Raw genomic sequence first — 20,963 nt, 5'->3', positions numbered from 1 at the left:
AAATCTAACATGCAGTTAGTTGTGAAGTGGAAGCTGGAGACAGGGGAGGTGTGTATAAAGGGCAAGGGAGAAATTCTGCTCCCCCTCTCTGCATAGATTCCCAGGGGTGGGCAACATGCTGTCTATGGGTTGGACATGACCCCCATTGCTTCCTGGTGTCTTGGTTTATTTATTTATTTTTATTGCATTTCTATACCACCCAGTAGCTGGTTCACAAAAATTAAGTGGATTAAGGTTACTTTCGCCTTCCTCTCTCTTTTTCAATGAACCCCACCCTGCAAGTGAGATAAATAGGTGTGGTTCAGAGAAGTTGGCGGCCAAGTATTCACAGATACCAAAGAATGTGAAACGTAGTGGCTGCGTTCATACATCACGCTAAACTGGGGTGGGTGGCAAGCTATGCTGGTAGGTTATGCAAACCACCTACTGTGCTCCTGTCAAACAACCAGGTAAAGAAGCTGAACAGAGTACTTTATTTTACACACCCTCACTCCTCCTTCTCCTGTAGTCCTCCCGCCGAGCTGAATAGGGATGCCAGCTTCCTTTGTGGTGGGAACAGAGATTGCTTGAGAGAAACAGAGCGGCATCAGAGATTTGGGCCTCTCTTGCTGAGCTGCTCTATAGGCCATCTCTGTAACACCTGCTGGTGTGACAGACGACACACATTAACCTACCATAGATGAAATAAGTTACTGCAGACTATAGGTTCTCAGGGTGGCTTATTTAGGGGAAATAATCCACTGGAGTGGGGTGGGGTGGGGGACATCCCAGAGACAACATGCTAACCCATCATGGATTGTTCCGGAAAATAAATCACCATAGGTTAGCTTGTTGTATGAATTGCGTCGTAGACTCTGTTGAGATGCACAACACATCATGGAAATTTACAGAAATGTAGCCACAAAAAGATGGGTTGCACTGAACTGGCCCAGGCCTTCCCCAGCTATCTTTGCTTCATCTTCCTTTCTCTTCAACCCTCTCCTAACTCTCCTGTTTCTTCAGTCTCTCATTTCCCATGGCCTCACACCTCTGTCCACACTTGTCTCTGACTCCCTTCTCTCCATTCGTACTCAGTGAGCCAGAAGTTTCTAATAATGTAAATGTGAGAAATAAAATATATATCACCTAACACATCTTTTCAGCACTAATAATTATCAATAACTAATATAATATGAACCTTAAGCTGCAAGTTTAAATACACTAATAAGGTGGAAACACAAATATACTTTGCTTCAATTGTACTTTGCTGTCACCATTTTTCATGGAAGGGCTCCTGCACTTTTAACTGTTACATGGCAAGCAGAATTCAACAAATGCAGCTTTTCCTGGAATGAAGATGCAGCAATACAAAACATATCTAATTTCTGCCTCATCATGCAGCTGAGAAAGGTAGCAATATTGACAGAGAAATATTAGCAGGCAACTATTAGTACAAGATGCATTTTTCTGAATTTTATTCATTCTTGCCCTTTTTAAAGCAGAAATTGTTATCTGAAATGCACCAAATATTTGATACAGCACATTGGATATTGATGCTCTTTGAAGAAACAACAATCCACTATTAGAATCACTAGATATGGAAAGGTAATACTCATCTTTATTTGGACCTAATCATCATTTAGTTTAATGTGTGTTAACTCCAAATGTCTAATCAGTTTTACTGCAGTTATTACCAACACAAAGTGGGACCCACAATGTGGGTCACAGAAATTGTCCCCGTGGGGTGGGGGAAGTCATCAGGTATTGACAATGGATACTGGGATCTTCTATAGTGTGAAGGGCTGAGGAATGGCTGTGACTAAACACTGGCTCCAGAAGGTGTGCAAACTATCACCACTTCAACTCAGTAAATCGCCCTGGATTATTAAAGGTTGCATGAAACTACCAGACTAGTTCAGTCCCCTGCTACAGAACAGGAACATATACACCATCTTCCAAAGTTCAACAGGATTCAACACAGCAGTTTACATGTGTAACTGTTTAGCACAAATGAATGTAAGGAGGTGTCTATATACAACATTTTACTCATTCCAGATGTATGGATAATGAAGTTGCAAATTTAAGTTGCGTAATTATAATATCAATCTACTCAGCAATAACAATGGGCAGTATCCAGCTGAGCACAACCTTTGTCTGCTAAGGGTGGCCTGATCGCCCCTACCCCCCAATGCCACTGAATTCTCTGGTGCAAGTAACTCTCCACTGCCTCCCCCAGAGATCCTCATACAGATCACTGGGGTATACATACACACAAGTGTTTGCATGTGTGTGTATACATGTGCATATGCGTGAATGTGCTTGAGCCTCCGACCCCTGAGCAAGCATCACATGTGGTCGCTGGGGCCAAAGAAGTTGTGTACCCTGTCTATAAAGGATCATGTTCGCACTTTGGAGATGCTCTCGGATGAAGGCACAGGTGACCTTGGAGGCGCAGAGCACCTATTATCAACAGGCTTACAGTATATACCAATTACAATCCTAACTGGACTGTCCAGATTCAGTTTTTCATACACTGGTAACTTCTTGTTGTGGATTACTGCAATGTGTAGAAGTGATTCTTGAAATCAGTTTGAAAGTTTTCAACTTGTCCAAAATAGGCCAGTGAGAATATTAACAGACACTGGCTAATATGAACATATTATGCCAGTACTTCATAACTGGGTACTTCGATTCAAGATACTGGTATTAACCTTCAAAGCCCTAAACAGTTTGGGGCCAGCTTACCTGAAGGATCATTTCCTTCCATATATACATTCCCAGAACCATAAGATCATCTTCATAGGCCTTCCTTTGGATGCCCTCCCTAAATGAGGTGAGATGAGGTGAGTAGCTACTAAGGAGAGGGGTCTTTTAGTGATGGCTCCTTATGGCCCTTACTCCTAGGCTTTTTAGTCCTTCAGTTTTTAAAAAACAAACCGTGTTAGTGTTTTTTTAAAAATCTTTGAACTGCTGCTGGTTTTTGCTTTTCCTTTATTCTGTTGCTGTTTTAAACTTCTTAAAAAATATATTATGTTTATTGTTATCATACATTGTATGGCTTTAACCTTTTTGTGTGTGTGTGAACCACCCAGAGAACTTTGGCTATTGGGTGGTATAGAAATTATAAATAAATAAAACAGTGGATTTTTCATCACTTAATGACAATTGTTGATGTGCATGCAAGAATAAGGCACCACCACATGACTTGATAACATTTCCAAAAATAGTTTTAAAAATGGAAGTCATTCATATGTTCAGCTCAGTGTTAGGTGATGAGAGAGCAAATACATGCATACCCCAAGACACTTATTTGTCCTTCAAGATGAAGAAACTCAACAGTACTAAGTAACTGACAGATTAATGCCCGAGTGTATAATCCACAACCCTTCGACTGTAGAGTACTAACATTATTACAATTGCAGTAGAATTAGAGAAAAATGGAACTCAGTGCAGTGGCATGCATTAAGTCATATCTGAATATTTCTGGTCACATTTCATTTATATTTGTCATGGACTGCCATCCAAGACTAAAAAACCCTGTCCCATCTGATAAATTTGGCTGCTAACAAATTATGGTAATTTGTTGTTTTTGTTGTTATAGATAAGTTTTTGAAATCTTTATTGACCATATAGTTGTAGAAAGGAATGAACAAAAGGCTTAGGTGGTTTTGAACCTCCAGCAGTTCCTGGGCAAAATCCAGTCCTCTTGAGCTGAGAAAAGTGGCTCCGTCTATTGCTAAATATAGAGCTAGAAGAGGAACATGGATGAGCAGCATCTGTAGCAACAACAATGGGATGATAATAGACCATGGTGCCCTGGTTGCCATTCCTTTGTCAAAATAGCCTTCTAGCAAAGGTTGATAACCAGGGTTCTATTACTACAGTAGCATTTAAAAAATAAAACTCCTAGGCTTTAAGAAATTGCTAAAAGGTAGCAACATTGCTATACTTTGAGTATATATTTATTTGCGTGACAAAGCTGATTAATATTTTAGCTTCTCTGTTTATTAGAAATGAAACAGGAAAATGGGAAAATGCAAAACAGTTGGTTTTGTTTCCTCACAGTTTGGCCTATTTAATTCTCTTCTAAGGCATGAAGCCAAGTCACTGGATTTTGTTTACAGCTCTTCTAGGAACTCAGGTTGGCCAAACCATTTATTTGCTACACATGAACATGATGCATCATGTTTTAGTGTTAACTTACGTAGGATAGAAAGCACACTACTTGACAATACATTTTTTGGGAAAGCAAGGAACCTGAGAAGCAAGCCAGCTTGATCAATTTGCCTTGATATATTGGCAACCCTTGTATTAATATTAATATACCTGTATTAATATACAGAACAAACTGAAAAGTGAAGTTCCTCAGTTCCATTTTCTGATAACACTGTTTTGTAGATAGATCCAGTCAAGTGATAAATGGCCGAAAACACACAGGATGTGCAGTGGTGAACAGAAGTATAGTAGTACTAAGAGAACGTTTGCCCAGCCACTGGTCAGCACAAGTCATGTGCCTACCTCGCAAGGGAGTTAGCAAGGTATTTAATACACTACAACTTCACATTTTTTCTTGAGATCAAAGACCTCAACACAAGAGATAGATTGTGATGGTAATATTCTCTGGAATACTGGAATGGCTGACAAATCTTATTTATGATGCAAGTCCAGATGTGTGGCGCAGAGCGGTAAAGCAGCAGTTTCTGCAGCTGAAACTCTCCCCACAGCCTGAGTTCGATCCCAGCGGAAGCTGGTTTCAGGCAGCTGGCTCGGGTCAACTCAGCCTTCCATCCTCCCGAGGTCGGTAAAATGAGTACCCAGTTAGCTGGGGGAAAGGTAATAACGGCTAGGGAAGGCAATGACAAACCACCCCGCTATAAGGCCTGCCAAGAAAACATCAGCGAAAGCTGGTGTCCCTACAAGAGTCAGTAATGATTCAGTGCTTGCACGAGATGTTCCTTTCCTTTTCCAGATACATGAAGAGTTGTGCAATGAGATCCCAATTCCTCTGTATACAAACTGTAAATCATTCACTTCAAAAATTAGTGACATTTTCACCAGCTTAAACAGCAACATAGCTGGAATATGTGCAATATGTGTTAGAAAAGAATTGAGTTTTGCCACGGTCTGTATCAAGAAGAAAGTTCAGACATTTTATCATGTTACCTTGTCATAAACACCCAAATTGCTTCACTCAACCATCTACACAAAAATAGCTAAACTTTAAAATACTTTTAATAATAGTAAACATGACACTAAAAAATTGACCTTAGTTATTCAGAAGCAAAGAATTCAAGACTTTAATGACATGGCCGTTACAACTATATTCAGATCGCTAACATCACATACATTTTGCAAGATCAACTGACAAGCACAAATGTGTTCCTACAACTATAGTCCTCTCACCACTTCTTCTGAGAAATAATCACATTGTTTTAATACAGAATTCCTACTGATTAATGTTCAGTTAAGCTATACTTCATAGCAGCTTTCCCTAAACTTGCGCCCTCTAGATGTTTGGACCAACTTACTTCAGCCTCGGCCATCATGGCCTATAGTCAGGAATGCTTAATAACTCTGAAGCAATCTGTGCTGAAGCTTTAGTAAGGCCTTGAAAGTGGGGATATAAATAGCCTCTCTGGCTGCCATTGGCTTAGCTGTTCTGATGTCACAGAATGGTTGGGAAGCATGATGGCAAGTAGTACTCCGCCACATGCAGCCCCCAATGGTTCTTTTTCTTTGCAGTTGCTGCTGGATTCCCAGTGATTCCTCTGGGAAACAAGGCATGCATGGAGCATGCACCTTGGTTCCTAACAGAATCACCCTCCCCACAGCCTGCCAATCAGCTGCTTAGTGGGCCATGGGGGGAGTGTGTTTCTGTAGAAAAGTGCATGAGTTTTTCCCCAGCAGAATCACTAGGGATCCAGGAGCATGTCCAATGGTGGAAGGATTCTGGGAGAGAGCAATGAGGGGGCCCAACCCACCATAGTTCCCCTCCCCTCCCCTGACTTAATGAATAAGTGGATCTCTTGGAATTTGAAGGGCCTTGAGCAACATTGGGCAAATTAAACTGTTTCATCTATGGCAATTTGCCATGGATTTTCAAATGACACCTTGTAGGCGTCTTTAAATGGAAACGGACAGACAAAACTAGTTGCTTATGTATGGGATTCCCTAAAGAATATTTGTCTTTTTAAAATGTATGGAGATCAAAAAGAGCTGGAAATGGTATTAATAAATCAAGCAAAGCTACCAAGTACAGAAAATGTTTTCTTTGGCTGTAATTGTGATGTTTTCCTTGCAGGAGTTTTCTGCTACTATGGTTCACTGCCAAAGCAAATTTTGCTAACGAAGTTGTCTAAAATATATTTTACATGCACATATGAATGTGTGCGTATCTATTCTAGCAGACTTCCTAACAAACGTATCATCTTCTCACAAATGTCTTTTACATAACTAAATATGATCTTGATATTCCAGTGTTTATCAGTGAAAATGCAAGTACAATGACCCAGGTCACATGTAACAGCAAATTATGGGTTAATTAAGCTCGGTGGTACTGTCTCTGACATGCTCCTCACTTCCATTTTAATAACTAAAATTGCCCTGATCACAGATTGTGCTCGAGATGTCTAAACCTGGGCACTCTGGATTGTTTAGGGTTTAAACAACAGTTAACCTACAATTTGTTCTTGGGTTAACTCTGGGGTATTTAACCCCTTAACAACCCAGAGTACTCAGGTTCCAACTTCATGAAAGCTCGTAGGTTGTAAAATGAAAGTCAAAGCAAGGAGAATGCCAGAGGCAGTGCGACTGCATGCTCCTGGTTGGGCCTGGCCAATTGTTGGTTAATTAGCCCACAATTTGCTGTTATGCATGAACTGAGTCAATGGGCAATCTCTTCAGCAAACCCCGCCCCCAACAAAAAGAAGTGCTACATTAGAAGCAAGTCAACTCTGTTAATAAAAAGTATATTTATAAAATGGGAAAAGGTGCAAATACTAAAATATACACAACCAATGCACTTTTCTCTGGTCATGGTGTTACAGAATATTGATAATTTTGTAGCTTACAATAACAGTCATTTAATAATATAGTGTTTGGAGTGCCCTATTGTTCAGCCATTATTTTAAGTACTAACTAAAACAAGGTGACCCAAGGCAATAAATTTTATAATTGTGTTATCCTGAATGTACACTCCAACCATTAAAAATAGGTTCATGACAGCATTAGGATCGAAATCACAGCTAGTCCCCTGGCTGTTCTCCCCTGGTATCCATTATCCTCAGCTATGTAAAGAATTTTCTTCTATGGTATTAGGGTATCAGTACTGTTATCTCAACACTTCTGCTAAAATGTTTTCACCCAGATAATGGGGTGTTTTATCACCTCTTTAGAACTTCCTCCTTAGATTTCTCTTTCAATTACCAATATATTTTAAAGATATTTTAAACAGACTCAGTTCACCACTTTATCTTTCAGAATGACAAAGCTCAGCTCCTCCAAATTTGTCCAAAGATATAGTAGCAGCAAATAGCTCCTCTTCACACAACGGCTCAACATTAAGGCAGTGAAATTAACCACATCCCCTTTGTAGAAATCCAGCAATGTCCTCCCCCTACCTCTGCACTATCCGCTTTTCTCCCACCTGCCAACTGAGCTGGAATACTGCCTGCTAAACTAATTTGAGAACATGGGTCCATGGCTTTCCTGTTGCAGTTAAAATCTAGATAGCCACCCAAATCCTACTAGCAAGATTTTCTGAGGGCATATCCCAGTGATGCTATCATTTTATTACACTGTGGGTTTTGTTCCTCATTTTCACAAACCCTGATCTGCAGAAGGAACTGCTTTCCAACAGTGATCATTCAACGGCGCAGCACATCAGCAACACATAGATTGGATCATTCTGAACTAATAAGGTTCGTCTCACCGTACCTCAAATTGAACATGGCAATCAGAGAGATGATAATCAATCCACCTAGATCAGTCACTCCAAAACTATAGGCAGCATTGACCGTGGTGTAAAGGCTGCCAGTGCAACACAAGAAATTGAAACTAAAGGTTCTTGTGAGCCCTAAGCACCCATGCAGAGAAGTCGCTGTATGCTTGCTGTGCACCTGTATGATCCATTGCTTGGCCTATGCTTCCATTCAAACAGCCTCTGCTAGAGGTTGGTTAGTTCTGCCTCATCTCTGCATCAGGTATGAGTAAACCTTTCAATCACTTGTAATACAGAGGAGGAGAAGAATGATCACTCGGTAAAGGATGTTACCCGTTGAACCTCTGCATGAGTCACTGATTTGTGCATGCAGAATTTTTTCTGAAGTGTATGTATGAGTGAAGAACACCTCCAAATTTTAACTTGGAGGAGAGAGGAGCACACGTCGACTGACTGAAGCTACTAGCCACTATCACTATTGGGGAGATAAGTTATTGTTTTTGTCTCGACTCTTAAGCTCCAGAGTTGGACACCTCCTTGGGTTTCTCAAGATTCACTGGGCAGTGTGTACATATTTCTGAACCTGATGCTTTACAATGACCAAAAGTTAAAGAATTGTTTGGAAGTTAAATTGTGTGTCATATAACTGCACATTGTGCAGTAACCAGACCCACTCAAAACTTTCTGGACCTGTAAAGCAGAAAACAAATTTGCCTGGTTGGAGTTGGAGAGTCAAAATTATACCAGCCACACTGGTACAGCTCTTTCCATGTGCTTTCATATGCAGCGTTCTAACTTCCCATCAAGTTATCATGTCCACTGTTCCTTCAGGTTCCTGGCTTGATTTCATTAGCATGTGGGAAAGGCTTTCTTGGCTAAGGGAGCAAGCTTCCTTGACATCTCAGGATTAAGCATAAAATGTAATCAGCTCTGCCCACTGTCTGCCCAGCTAGTACAATACAAGCTTTTCATAACTCAGATGGAGGATCAGGAAAGTGCAGGGCGGGGTGGGGGGAGGAGGGAGGAAGCTTCAATTGCTGGTAGCTGATTAGCAGGATTTTTTTCATAACCAAGTTTCAACATATACACCATGCCTACTCTGAATGCATGCTGAGTTCAGGCCCTTTGTACTCTGCCCAATAAAAAGAAAGCTGAAGCAATCGCTCATTTTCACCAGTACAGTTTATATGTGCACTACGGATGAAGGAAAAAGTCCTTTTAGTCTGAGCTCTATAAGCTTCTGAAGAGGAAATGTTCAGAAATAAATTAATCTCATCAATTTCGTGGGGAGTTTAGCTGCAATCCTTTGAAGAAAAATCACATATTTCAAACTGAAGAAAAAACAATACCATATTTGATGGCTCTACATAAATAAAGAGGGTCATAAAAACAGGACTATATCAATCTACTGTAGATGTTATAACAAGAACTGAAATTGTGCACCAAGAAATGGAACAATAACATTTTAGTAAGCAGATTTTCACTACAGTAAAAAATACAGCATGTGAGTCAAGGCATGCTGGGACTCACATGCTGTCGTAAGGTAACTCCCATTAGGTTACACATTTAACAGGGTTTTCATTGTATAGTAGCAATATGTCAGATAACAAATGTTACATCAACCTAAGAAAACAGTCTTGAAATCAATAATTTAATCTCTGTGCAAAACCTGCTAAGTATTATTCTATACAGACTCCTTCACAAATCAAATGGGAGTAGATTACTCTACTCATATTCAATCCCAGGTATATATCTTGCAAGCTTCAAATCAGGGCTAAAGTGTTGGACTGGGAGTCGGGAGATCCAGGTTCTAGTCCCCACTCGGCTATGAAAACCTATTGGGTGACTTTGGGCCAGTCATAGAGTGTCAGCCCAACCTACCTCACAGGGTTGTTGTTGTGAAAATAAAATGGAGAGGAGGAGGACTATGTATGCCACCTTGGGTTCCTTAAGAAGAAAAAAGGCAGGATATAAATGCAATAATTAATTAATAAAAATAAATAAATAACACTCTTTCCAGTGCTTGTTAAAGAACATTCTTTAAGTAATGTCTTTAAATTCTATTTTGAGCCAAACATAATTTTATATATCTGAGAAATTAGGGCAAGGTTAAATAATACCCCTCCCCACATTTGAATATTTTTAGATATGATTCCCTCTTAACAGAATTCCTTAAGATTCAGGGTGAAACCCATTGTGTTTTCCCCTCCCTCCTGCAAGCCAAACTCTGCTTTGGAGGGCTGGGGGTGCTAGGCTAAGGACAGGAAGTGGAAGTCTGTTCATACAGTACTGGATTTTGCCCTTAATGACCAATTAAGAAATCAGATTTTGAAAAAATATATATTTATAAATACTTTTAAAAATCATGTATTGTCTAAGATAGTGATTCCAAACTTGGGTCCCCAGATGCTGCTGGACAAGGATGATACGGATTGTAGTGCAACAATATCTGGGGATCCAAGGTTTGGAACCACAGGCTAAGATCTATAAAGGCTGTGATCTAGAACAAAGAAAAGACTATAGGATCAAATGGGCCCAAGACATACTGTGCTGATACAGAAAAATTGATGGAACAAAGAATATGAATATGATAATGACAATTAGAGATAATTGGTCTGCAGTAATGATAAGGTGATATATGACACAATTATTGATGACTAAAATAAAGACAACGTATCCTGCAACTTGCTGGACCTGCCCAAAACATCATCACCCTCTGTCATATATGATGGGAAGTACCCTAGCAAAAAAGTTTGGAGAATTAGGTTATTCCCAAATCTATTATTTTTAGGTTTTTTTTAAAAGGATATCCCATTCCCCTAGATCCATTGCTCTGCATTCTCATTTATACTGGTAATATAATCCATAGAGAATTAGTAGCCTATATAGTTTGTTGTTTATTCGTTCAGTCGCTTCCGACTCTTCGTGACTTCATGAACCAGCCCACGCCAGAGTGTTCTGTCGGCCGTTGCCACCCCTAGCTCCCCCAAGGTCAAGTCTGTAACTGTAGCTAAAATGATACATGTGAAAATTGGAGGGCTGCTAGCTATCTTTTCCATAACAGGATTGCAAGATATGTGCCTCGTTTGCATGATATGATAGCCCACCATGGGTACAGAGCACGTGAAACTGCCATTTTGAATATGCAACAACCGTTCAAGGTTGTTGTGTCATGCAAACTGGGCACGGGTGAGTTATGTGAAGGTTAAACAACCCTGGTATAACCAGTTATTATTATTATTATTATTATTATTTATTTATATAGCACCATCAATGTACATGGTGCTGTACAGATAACACAGTAAATAGCAAGACCCTGCCGCATAGGCTTACAATCTAATAAGTTGTAGTAAACAATAAAGAGGGAAGGAGAATGCAAACAGGCACAGGGAAGTGTAAACAGGCACAGGGTAGGGCAAAACCAACAGTGTAAAGTCAGAACAAACTCAATATTTGAAGGCTATAGGGAAAAGAAAAGTTTTGAGCTGAGTCTTAAAAGCAGTGATTGAGTTTGTAGTTCTCAAGTGTTCTGGAAGAGCGTTCCAGGCGTAAGGGGCAGCAGAAGAAAAAGGACGAAGCCGAGTAAGGGAAGTGGAGGTCCTTGGGCGGGCGAGAAGCATGGCATCGGAGGAGCGGAGAGCCCGAGCGGGGCGATAGTGTGAGATGAGAGAGGAGAGATAGGCAGGAGCTAGGCAGTGAAGAGCTTTGAAGGTCAGTAGGAGAAGTTTATATTGGATTCTGAAGTGAATTGGAAGCCAATGAAGAGATTTCAGAAGTGGAGTGACATGGTCAGAGCGGCGGGCCAAGAAGATGATCTTAGCGGCAGAGTGGTGGACAGAGACCAGCGGACTGATGTGAGATGAAGGAAGGCCAGAGAGAAGAAGGTTGCAGTAGTCCAACCGAGAGATAACCAGTGCGTGAACGAGAGTCTTGGCAGAAGAGACAGACAAAAATGGTCGAATCCTGGCAATATTATACAGGAAGAAACGACAGGATTTAGCTACTGCCTCGATGTGAGGAGTAAAGGAGAGCGAGGAGTCAAATATAAAGCCAAGACTACGAGCTTCCTTGACCGGAGTAAGCGTGACATCGTTGACAGTAAGGGAGAATGAGAGGTGAGGAGAAGGTTTAGGAGGAAAAACTAGCAGTTCAGTCTTTGCCATGTTAAGTTTCAAACGACGATGAAGCAGCCAGGCTGAGATATCTGAAAGACATGCCGAGATACGATCGTGAACATCTTGAGAAAGTTCCGGGGATGAAAGATATAATTGTGTATCATCGGCATACAGGTGATATTGGAGGCCGTGAGATTGAATGAGCTTGCCCAAGGGCAGCATGTATAGAGAGAACAACAACGGGCCAAGCACCGAGCCTTGCGGAACCCCAACTGAAAGGGGAAAAGAGGAGGACGAGCTGCCGTTAGCCGACACGCTGAAAGAGCGACCCTCTAGATAGGAGGCGAACCAGTTATAGACAGAGCCACAGAGTCCAAGGTCGTGGAGGGAATCTAAGAGAAGATCGTGATCAACCGTGTCAAAGGCTGCGGTTAGATCAAGGAGAATAAGAACAGAATAATGGCCTTTAGACTTGGCAGTAAGAAGATCATTGGTGATCTTGGTAAGGGCTGTTTCAGTGGAATGCAAAGGACGGAAGCCAGATTGAAAGGGATCCAGAGCAGAGTTATTAGAGAGAAAGTCAAGACAACGAGAGTAGACCAGACGTTCCAGGATCTTTGAGACAAAGGGCAAGAGGGAGACAGGTCGGTAGTTAGACAGGGATAGTCGATCAAGAGTGGGTTTTTTGAGAATGGGAGAGACTGTAGCATGTTTAAAAGCAGAAGGAAATGAACCAGAGGACAGAGAAGAATTAATGATGTGAAGCAAGGACGGGAGGATAGCGGGGATAAGATTAATAAAGACGCGAGAGGGAATCGGATCACGGGAACAAGTGGAAGGCTTTGATGAGCGCAGTATTTTAGACAGTTCATCAGCTGAGACCGAAGGGAATGCCGAGAGAGTTGAAGGAGGAGCTGACAGGTGAGGGACAGGAGCTGGAAGCGGAGCAGAGTTGGCTAGATCGGAGCGTATAGTTTGGATTTTAGCATTGAAGAAAGAGGCAAAGTCGTTGGCAGACAGGGAGGCGGGGAGAGATGGCGGATTAGGCTTCAGAAGAGAATTGAAGGACGCGAAGAGCCGCTGAGGGTGCTTAGCATTTGACTGGATCAATGTTGAGTAGTGCTGCTGTTTGGCCAGTGAAATGGCAGAAGAGAAAGAGGAGAGAACAAATTTGTAGTGGACAAAGTCCGCCCAGTCCTTGGTCTTACGCCAGAGGCGTTCGGCTGCCCGGGAACAAGAGCGAAGGTAGCGGAGGAAAGAGGTGAGCCACGGTTGGGGTTGAGAGGGGCGAACTATCCGAGTTGTAGATGGAGCAAGATTATCAAGGGTTGAAGATAAGGAGGAGTTAAAGGAGGAGACGGCTGAGTCCAAGGAGACGGCTGTGTAGACAGAAGGAAGAGAGGAGGCTAAGGACTGAGAAAAAGCCTCGTAGTTGATAGAATGCAGGTCACGACAAGGGCGAGAAGCGGGACGTGAAGGAGGGGGATTGTGAGTAATATTGAAAGAGACCAGCAAGAACATAGGTAAAGTTCTTGCTGTGATTTATGTGCTTCCTTTTATTTAGTGTGTGTGTGTGTGTGTGTGTGTGTGTGTGTGTGAGAGAGAGAGAGAGAGAGAGAGAGAGAGAGAGAGACAGACAGACAGACCGACCGACCGACCGGGTTGAGGGGAGAATAACCATTGTTCTGTCATTGCTGTGTGGCATTGTGTTTTTTGTGAGCAAGATATGGTACTTGTGGGGCATCTCCTTTTTTCTGATCCTTTTCTGGTGGTGCTTGTGCATTTCCTTTTTTTCACAAGATGCAATGGTTGCGGATCTTGTGATTTTTCAAGCTCGTATCTGCTTGTAGTGGAATGGTCTGTTTGTGTGAGCATGCTTTGGTGGGTCTGCCATACGTAGGATTGTGCTGAAGATGATTTATGGGGTGCCTTGTTGGGGGTGATCAGTTTCCTCTTTGCTGGCATCATGCCTTTATGCACAAATGTTAAAAAAAACCTTTCTTTGGTGTGTGTGTGTGTAGAAATAATATAACCCTCTATTTTAACCAATTAATTACTTTGGAATACTTCCCCCTTCTGCATGATCTGTGTCTGGCTTGCTGGCTTGGATCAGGCCAAGGCAATGTGTGTTTCAAATTCCACTGCCCCCCACAAACCCCCACTTGTGACTGGAAAAATTCTGGGGGGTGTCCATTTAGGTTTGTATCGCCATGTTGTGTAAAAAATACATTGGGGCTTGGTGTGTGTGTATGCGTGCGTACGTGTGTGTGTGTGTGAGCCAGAAAATTTAAATTTCCTTGGCTGCAAACAAATTTATGACCCATAAGCAGGATTTTTGTACTGGGCTGCTTCTGTTACTTCTGATTAGAGATGCATTGTTATTTTTGTCGTTGCCATTGTCATCTTCATCATCATGTGTCACACCTAATAAGACACCCTTTTTGCATGTCTACCAGTTATTCAAATCATTGTTACAGTAGGATGTGCACCTAGCCTAGTTTTTTCAGGGGCGTGTTGTTGTGTTGATGGATAGTGGCACCTTCAGGCTTGTGGAGTTGTATTTTTCACTCAGTTGCAGCTCAGACTGATTTGGTAAATGAGTATGTTGAGACTGCAGTCTAAATCCCCTTTGATGATCTTTACATGACAGGAGGAGGAGGACAGAGGAGGGACAATGACAAGCAGGGAGGGGAGTATTGAAAATCCCGTCATGATGGGTAAAGGGATAGGGAAAATTTAAATCATACTGCAAAATTTAGTCCAAAGTTGTTGTTTTAAATATTGGGAGGAAGATTGTACTGTTGTAGCATTTGATGCTTTAAATATATTGGGCTCTTTATCAGTAACTACAGCTTATAACATGCTGCAAGATTGTGAATAGCACTTTGTTAATTGCATTCATTTCCTCTCTCTTCATTGAAAATGGGAATTCAAGTTGGATCCCTCTGGTATCTTTTGCAATGCTTTCCTCATACGCCTCACTAAGGAAAGTTAGCTTGGTTTCAAAAATCGGAAAAGTTTGAATTTTGTGCTGAAGATCATCCACCATGCTCAAAATAAATTAGTAACTGGAACAGCTGTCTATTCACCCTTCATTTTAACAGGGATGGGGGAGTGTGTGTCATTTCTTAGTCAAGTGTAATTGGTCTGAACTGTGTTCTATAAAATGAGCTTAACTGAGATAAACATTAAAACAATAACCTTATGAAATGGGTGTGGGGAGTAACACACTGACTTAGCTTAATCTTTTTAAACCCTTTTTTAACCAATCTGAGTATGGCAGGATGGCTAAAGTGTGTGACAAAGAAGAAGGGGTAGAGTTCAGTAGTGCAACTCATGCTTTGTATGCTGAAGGTTCAATGCCTGGTGTCTTCAGGAATGGCTGGAAAGCTCTGGAGAGTCATCTTCTGTGTGCCTCTTTTTTGCAATGGGTTGCAGCTCAGTTCCAAAGCCTGCTTTTCTGTGTTGTGAGTCTGAGGGTATCGGTATCATCATCATCATCATCATCATCATCATCATCTATAATATCGTATTTTGTGTGACTGTGTGAATTTTCCCCACTGTTTTGCAGTCATGAGTTTATTTCTTTATTTACAACATTTGTATACTGCTTCACATCTAGATTCATTTCAGAGCGGTGAACAACAAGAGATAAAATGATCAAAGGTAAAAACAACGAAACATATTAAAATTATTATTTAAAAAACATAGTGCCAATAAAACCAAGGCTAGTCAACCAAGGAAGGCTTCCTGGAAAATAGCTGTTTTCAGGGTAGTATCCTTTGAGTGATGTGTACTGTGCTGGTAGTATCCTTTGAGGGATGTGCACTGTACAACTCATTTTTTTTACCTTGAAAAAGAAGTGCCTTTGAGAAGTGCCCAGGAGTCCAAAATGGCTGAGGACCTCTGTTCTATGCACACATACTCCAGAGACCACTCTGGCGAAAGGATTCTTTGCAACTCTGCCGGTCATGGGCAGGAGGATAGGGACAAGTACTAAAATCCAAAGACATGTCTAGCTAATCCCATGCTTTCATAATATCAGTGAGAGGTATAAAATTTCCAAGGTCATTCACAGTGAGGGTGTGTGTGGAACCAAAACTATCCATAGAATCCTTCAGTTTTGGATGGTAACAGTTTATATCAATAAACATTGACAGATCCCTTCTGCTCATTCAGTAGGCTTTTGTAATGAGCCAAAAGGGATCATTTCTTAAAACAGAAAACAAACCTAGGTTAAAAATGATGTAAATCTATTTAAAATTATTTTAATAAACCAGAAAAAGTGATCGAGCCTAGCTATGCTTTAGTAAATTAGTATTTTTGAGACAGGTGGTAGACAATATCACATGCCTGGACTTCCCCTTGCTCTCCTCTTCTCTGCAGTCCCCTCCCCAATCATGCCTTTCCATATTTGTTCCGAAGCATCCCTCAGTCCTCTAGAGCAGATATGAGGGGTTCCATGGGATAAGGGAAAACCATTCTACCACAAGTATCTGTTTCTCTGGCGGACAGTTAGGGTTGGATTCAACCCATTGTAGGCAAGGTAAAAAGACCTTTGCAGATAAAAGGATTGAATCACTGGAATCAGGTGGTGGTCTGTCACCTTGCCTTCCGTGAATAAAATGTCAAACACAGACACAGTTAAGCATAGTCAAGTCTTGCCAAGTTTAATGAGTTAATCACATCCCACTGAAATCTCTGGGATTTAAGAGTGCTTTTTGCTGGTTGGAATGTGCCCTTCGATACATATTATTTCAGTTATTGCATCTTTAAATTCAGGCTGAAACAGAGTACGCTGTATATCAAAATGTGCCAGTTATTTCCCCCCTAGTAGGGATGTCTGGATTTTGTGACATCCATCCCGCCTGTGTTTTGTGGCTTGCGCGGTGTCGTTTGTGCCGATGTCTGTTCACAGATGTATTGGAATTTTATTTTTCCATTATGCTGAAAAATAGGCATATAATTCAGTAAGAATGTTTGCAGCGATTTATGAAATTTATGCTAGTTTGTAACATTTAGCATATTGTCCAGGTATATTTTCTCAGCATGGCATATGTCTTGGCAGAAACTTGCATATTTTCCTTTGAATGAATTTGTATAAATTTCAGGAAAGTAAAAAAAACCCTGAAAGTCCGCGGACTCCGCGTGGCTTGGGCAGGCTGGTCCGCAGTGGATTCAGCAAGTGAGATTCTTAGAAATCCAAACTCATTTTAGTCTGACTTGAATTTCTCCAGCATCCCTATATACCAGTAATAATTATCCTTAAATACTATCTTCAAATGAATGACACGTTAAAAAGTTTATATACTTCAAAACTCTAAGTGAGGCAGGTGGCCACCAGGAGGAGGGCCTTCTCTGCTGTGGCACCCCAGCTGTGGAATGAGATCCCTAAGGAGGTTCGCCTGGCACCTATGCTATATTCTTTCAGATGCCAGGTGAAGACCTTTTTATTCTTTCAGTATTTTAACAGTTTATAAATTTAATTTTAACTTTGCTGTTTTAAATTTGTATTTTAAAATTGTATTTCTGCACTGCTGCTGATTTTATCCTGGTTGTGTTTTTATATTGTATTTTATATCATGTTTTTATACTGTTTGTTTTATAACTTGAATAGTTTTTAATTTGTGTGAACCACCCAGAGAGTTTCAGTTATTGGGCAGTATAAAAATGAAATAAATAAATAAGCAAACAAACAAACCCATTTATGGATATGGCAAATCACCATGAGTTATTTGTACCATGTCAGTTTCACACAGCATTTCTTCTGAATGCTCTTTCATGCAGTGAGAATCTGGCTGAAGTGAACAGAAGTGTTCAGCTTCTCAGTTTGGTGGAGTGATGATGCTCAATAATGGCATGACATCTTCATGGGAACTACCCAGAGGTTTTCAATGCATACAGCAACTTAAATGCAGCTAAAAGGCATACCTCACTTTAATCAGAAACTGAAAAAAACTTTTCCCTAATCTCCCATCACTTATTTAAAAAGGAAAACTATTATTCAAACTCCATTTGGGTTCCTATTTCATTACCACTGTATTTTACTCTAAATGTTATCTGCTAAAAGGATCACATCTTGGCTTCAGGCCCTGACAGAAGGGAGGGTTTTTCAGGGCCTGAAGGATTTACAAGACCAGGATGGGGTAGGATTGACTTAGAATATGTTTCTAAAAATCCAAAATAGACAAATTGTTGGGTTTTATGCCAGAAGCAAAGTTGCATTTTATAGTTAATTAAACAGGCTCTAAAAGATTGAAAACTGCTTTAAAATGTGCAAACCATTAATTCAATTGAAATCCTGATGCCTGCAAGAGATATCTCAGCATGAAAAAAAAGGTGGCATTACAAATATATTTTGTCATTAGTATATTAAAATAATTTCCATCATTTTTTAAGAAAGGAAATATTGTTCTGCATATGTTGCATAGGGGACAAAGAATGAGGGGAAATCAGTTAAACTCACCTCCTCCCACATTCCGATAGTAGAAATGTGCTCGACTGGATCAGAAGTCTTCTGCAGATGGAAGGAGCCCTTCCATCTGTGAAAGGCAAATTCTGTATCCAACCCATAAATAAGAGTCTTTCATAATTATTCACAATGGCCTGGCTGACACATAAGGGGACTATTAGGATGTAATGGCGGCATTCAGTGCCAATTTGTGGGGTAATTAATTAACCCACAAATTGTGTGGATGCATGCTGCACACAAGTGTCTTCCAGTTCCCTATCCAGAGTTTGTCTGGCAGATGATCAAATAAACCTTGGTTTGTTTTCTCAATCCCTGGGTCATTTGTTTCCCTTCTGTTTCACCTTCTCCTTCCCTGTATCCGAAATACCTTTGCAGTGCTGTAATACTAGCTGCTGGGGTTTCTTTTTACCCCTTTTCCCACCACCTCTGTAGCCAGGTGAAACAACCCATGAACTACCCACTGTTCTGGGTTTGCCTGTAACGTCAACCCATGCTTTAAACAATCCAGAGTTCAGAACCCAACAACAAACCACAGGCTAACACACCATGATTTCTAAGTGCAGCTGTAATCACACATCACAACAACCCAGAATTCAACAACCCCTATCACAAGTTAGCGTTATGTTTGAACCAGGTCAATCTGATGCTCCTAATTTTGATTTTCTCTGTTCAACTAAATATGTCAACTAAATATGTTACTAAATGAATACCGCTACCATCTCTTCTCATGCAGTGTTATTTTCATAAACAGCAACTCCAGCTCCACATATTCCATAATGGCATCCAACTTTTTTAATTTTCCATTTTACAAAACAGTTAGCAGCTTAAGTAAATATTATAAGACCACCTCCATAATTCATGATCCCACAGCCAATGAAAACAAGACCAAATATTCTGTTATCATGCTGTCACGTGGTCCAACATAGGAAACTTACAGGCAATTTCTTCATGAAATCAAACATCCTGTGATTGAAGTTTTCCACAAAGCAGGTTTTTTTTTTAAAAAAAATCAAAGATAAAAGCAGATCATTTAGAGTTTTGAGTAGACTGTGCTATTCTCTCACTGCCTCAATAGCTATAAATTTTACAAGCTTTCCTTCCCCTCCCTTCCCCTGTTGCCTCACACTCTTCAGTTGAGAGCCAACAAAAGTCTCCGTGTGGGATTTAGAACTGCCTGAATATACAAGGGCTTCTGGATAACGTTACTAGCTCATATAAATGTTACTGTTGCTTTAATATTAGCAGCACTCCTGGTATTCACACGGTTGTAGAGGCAACTAATGTTTAACATTTTAAAACCAAGAGATCACTGTAATACAAGGCAGCAAAAAAAAATTAGGTAACACTAGGGAAACTTGTATGCTTTGTGCTGTTAACAAACATGAGTAAAATCACATTAGGGTCTAGCCTAGTACTGAGAAGGGCAACTAAACCTCAAGACAGCATTGGAAATGCATGACTTCTCCAAAGCCTACTAAATCTAAAAATATTTTAAACAGCATTTAGTTAAAAGTATAAAAACCACAGAGATGTATCCAATGTTGGTCTAACTTAGATCCTCTTCATTTCAATGGGTCTATCCTAAGTAGGAATAACTTTGGATACAACCCACAGTTTCAGCTGCATTTTTTGTTCTCAATGCCAGTTTTGATTAACTGTGCCTCTATTTGCTAGCTAAATGTAAATAGTTTTGGCTACAACTTTCTAGAGATGCAATTGCATCTTATATATGCTTACAGTTGCTCACCTTTAAATCAGAAGATATGGGGGAGGTGTGGTGGCTGTTACAAACTATGGAATGGAAACACCATCATAGCCATTGCTGTAATACGGCTAGAACCAAGATATAAAAATAAAAGAGGCTATTTAGCCACTTCCCTTCCATTTTTACAACCTTTGGCCACATTAAAAGAAACAGTAATTACCCACCTTAGAAATAAAATGAAAGACCACCATCTATTTACAAGAAGCTTCCATCAAGGGAAAACCTAATGATGTTTTCGCCACAGTGGGCTATTTACTGCCTATTCCAGACAGTTTGAAATGAGGTAAAATGACAAGCGGAGGCTGCAAAGGAAGTTAAAAGTTATTTAGCCAATTCTGCTTAAAGAACTCAACACTGCTTCTAGCAACATCTCCATTCCTGTTTCTAGCAACATCTCCATTTGCACAAAATGACAGCCCACCCTTTAATTTACTGCAGGGGCTGTTGCATTGTTCAGGCGCCATTTTTGCATGGCACCAGAAAGGGTGCGACAAGACACAAGTGGCTTGTAGTGTTGTGTGAACCCAGGCAACAAGGGTTTTCTGAGGGTCATCTAAGCCTCAAATAACCCCTGCTACCTGTGTTTGCACGACACAACAATGCACAGTAAGCTGGCTGTTTATGGGCCTCCTGCACAATGCAACAAGCCCCAGAGGGTGGACCATTATGATGGCCCAATGCATACAATACCAT

The 20,963-nt window shown here is 40.7% G+C and overlaps 1 protein-coding gene across 2 annotated transcripts in view; it reads right to left on the bottom strand.

Annotated features, from left to right (window-relative positions):
* The window catches only part of MLLT3 (MLLT3 super elongation complex subunit), a 142,556-nt gene that overhangs the window by 20,841 nt on the left and 100,752 nt on the right, over positions 1–20,963 (bottom strand). The window lies entirely within an intron of this gene.

Source organism: Elgaria multicarinata, chromosome 6 (assembly GCF_023053635.1).
Source record: "Elgaria multicarinata webbii isolate HBS135686 ecotype San Diego chromosome 6, rElgMul1.1.pri, whole genome shotgun sequence".
Lineage (NCBI taxonomy): Eukaryota > Metazoa > Chordata > Lepidosauria > Squamata > Anguidae > Elgaria > Elgaria multicarinata.
This window is presented reverse-complemented; position numbering and strand designations above follow the sequence as displayed.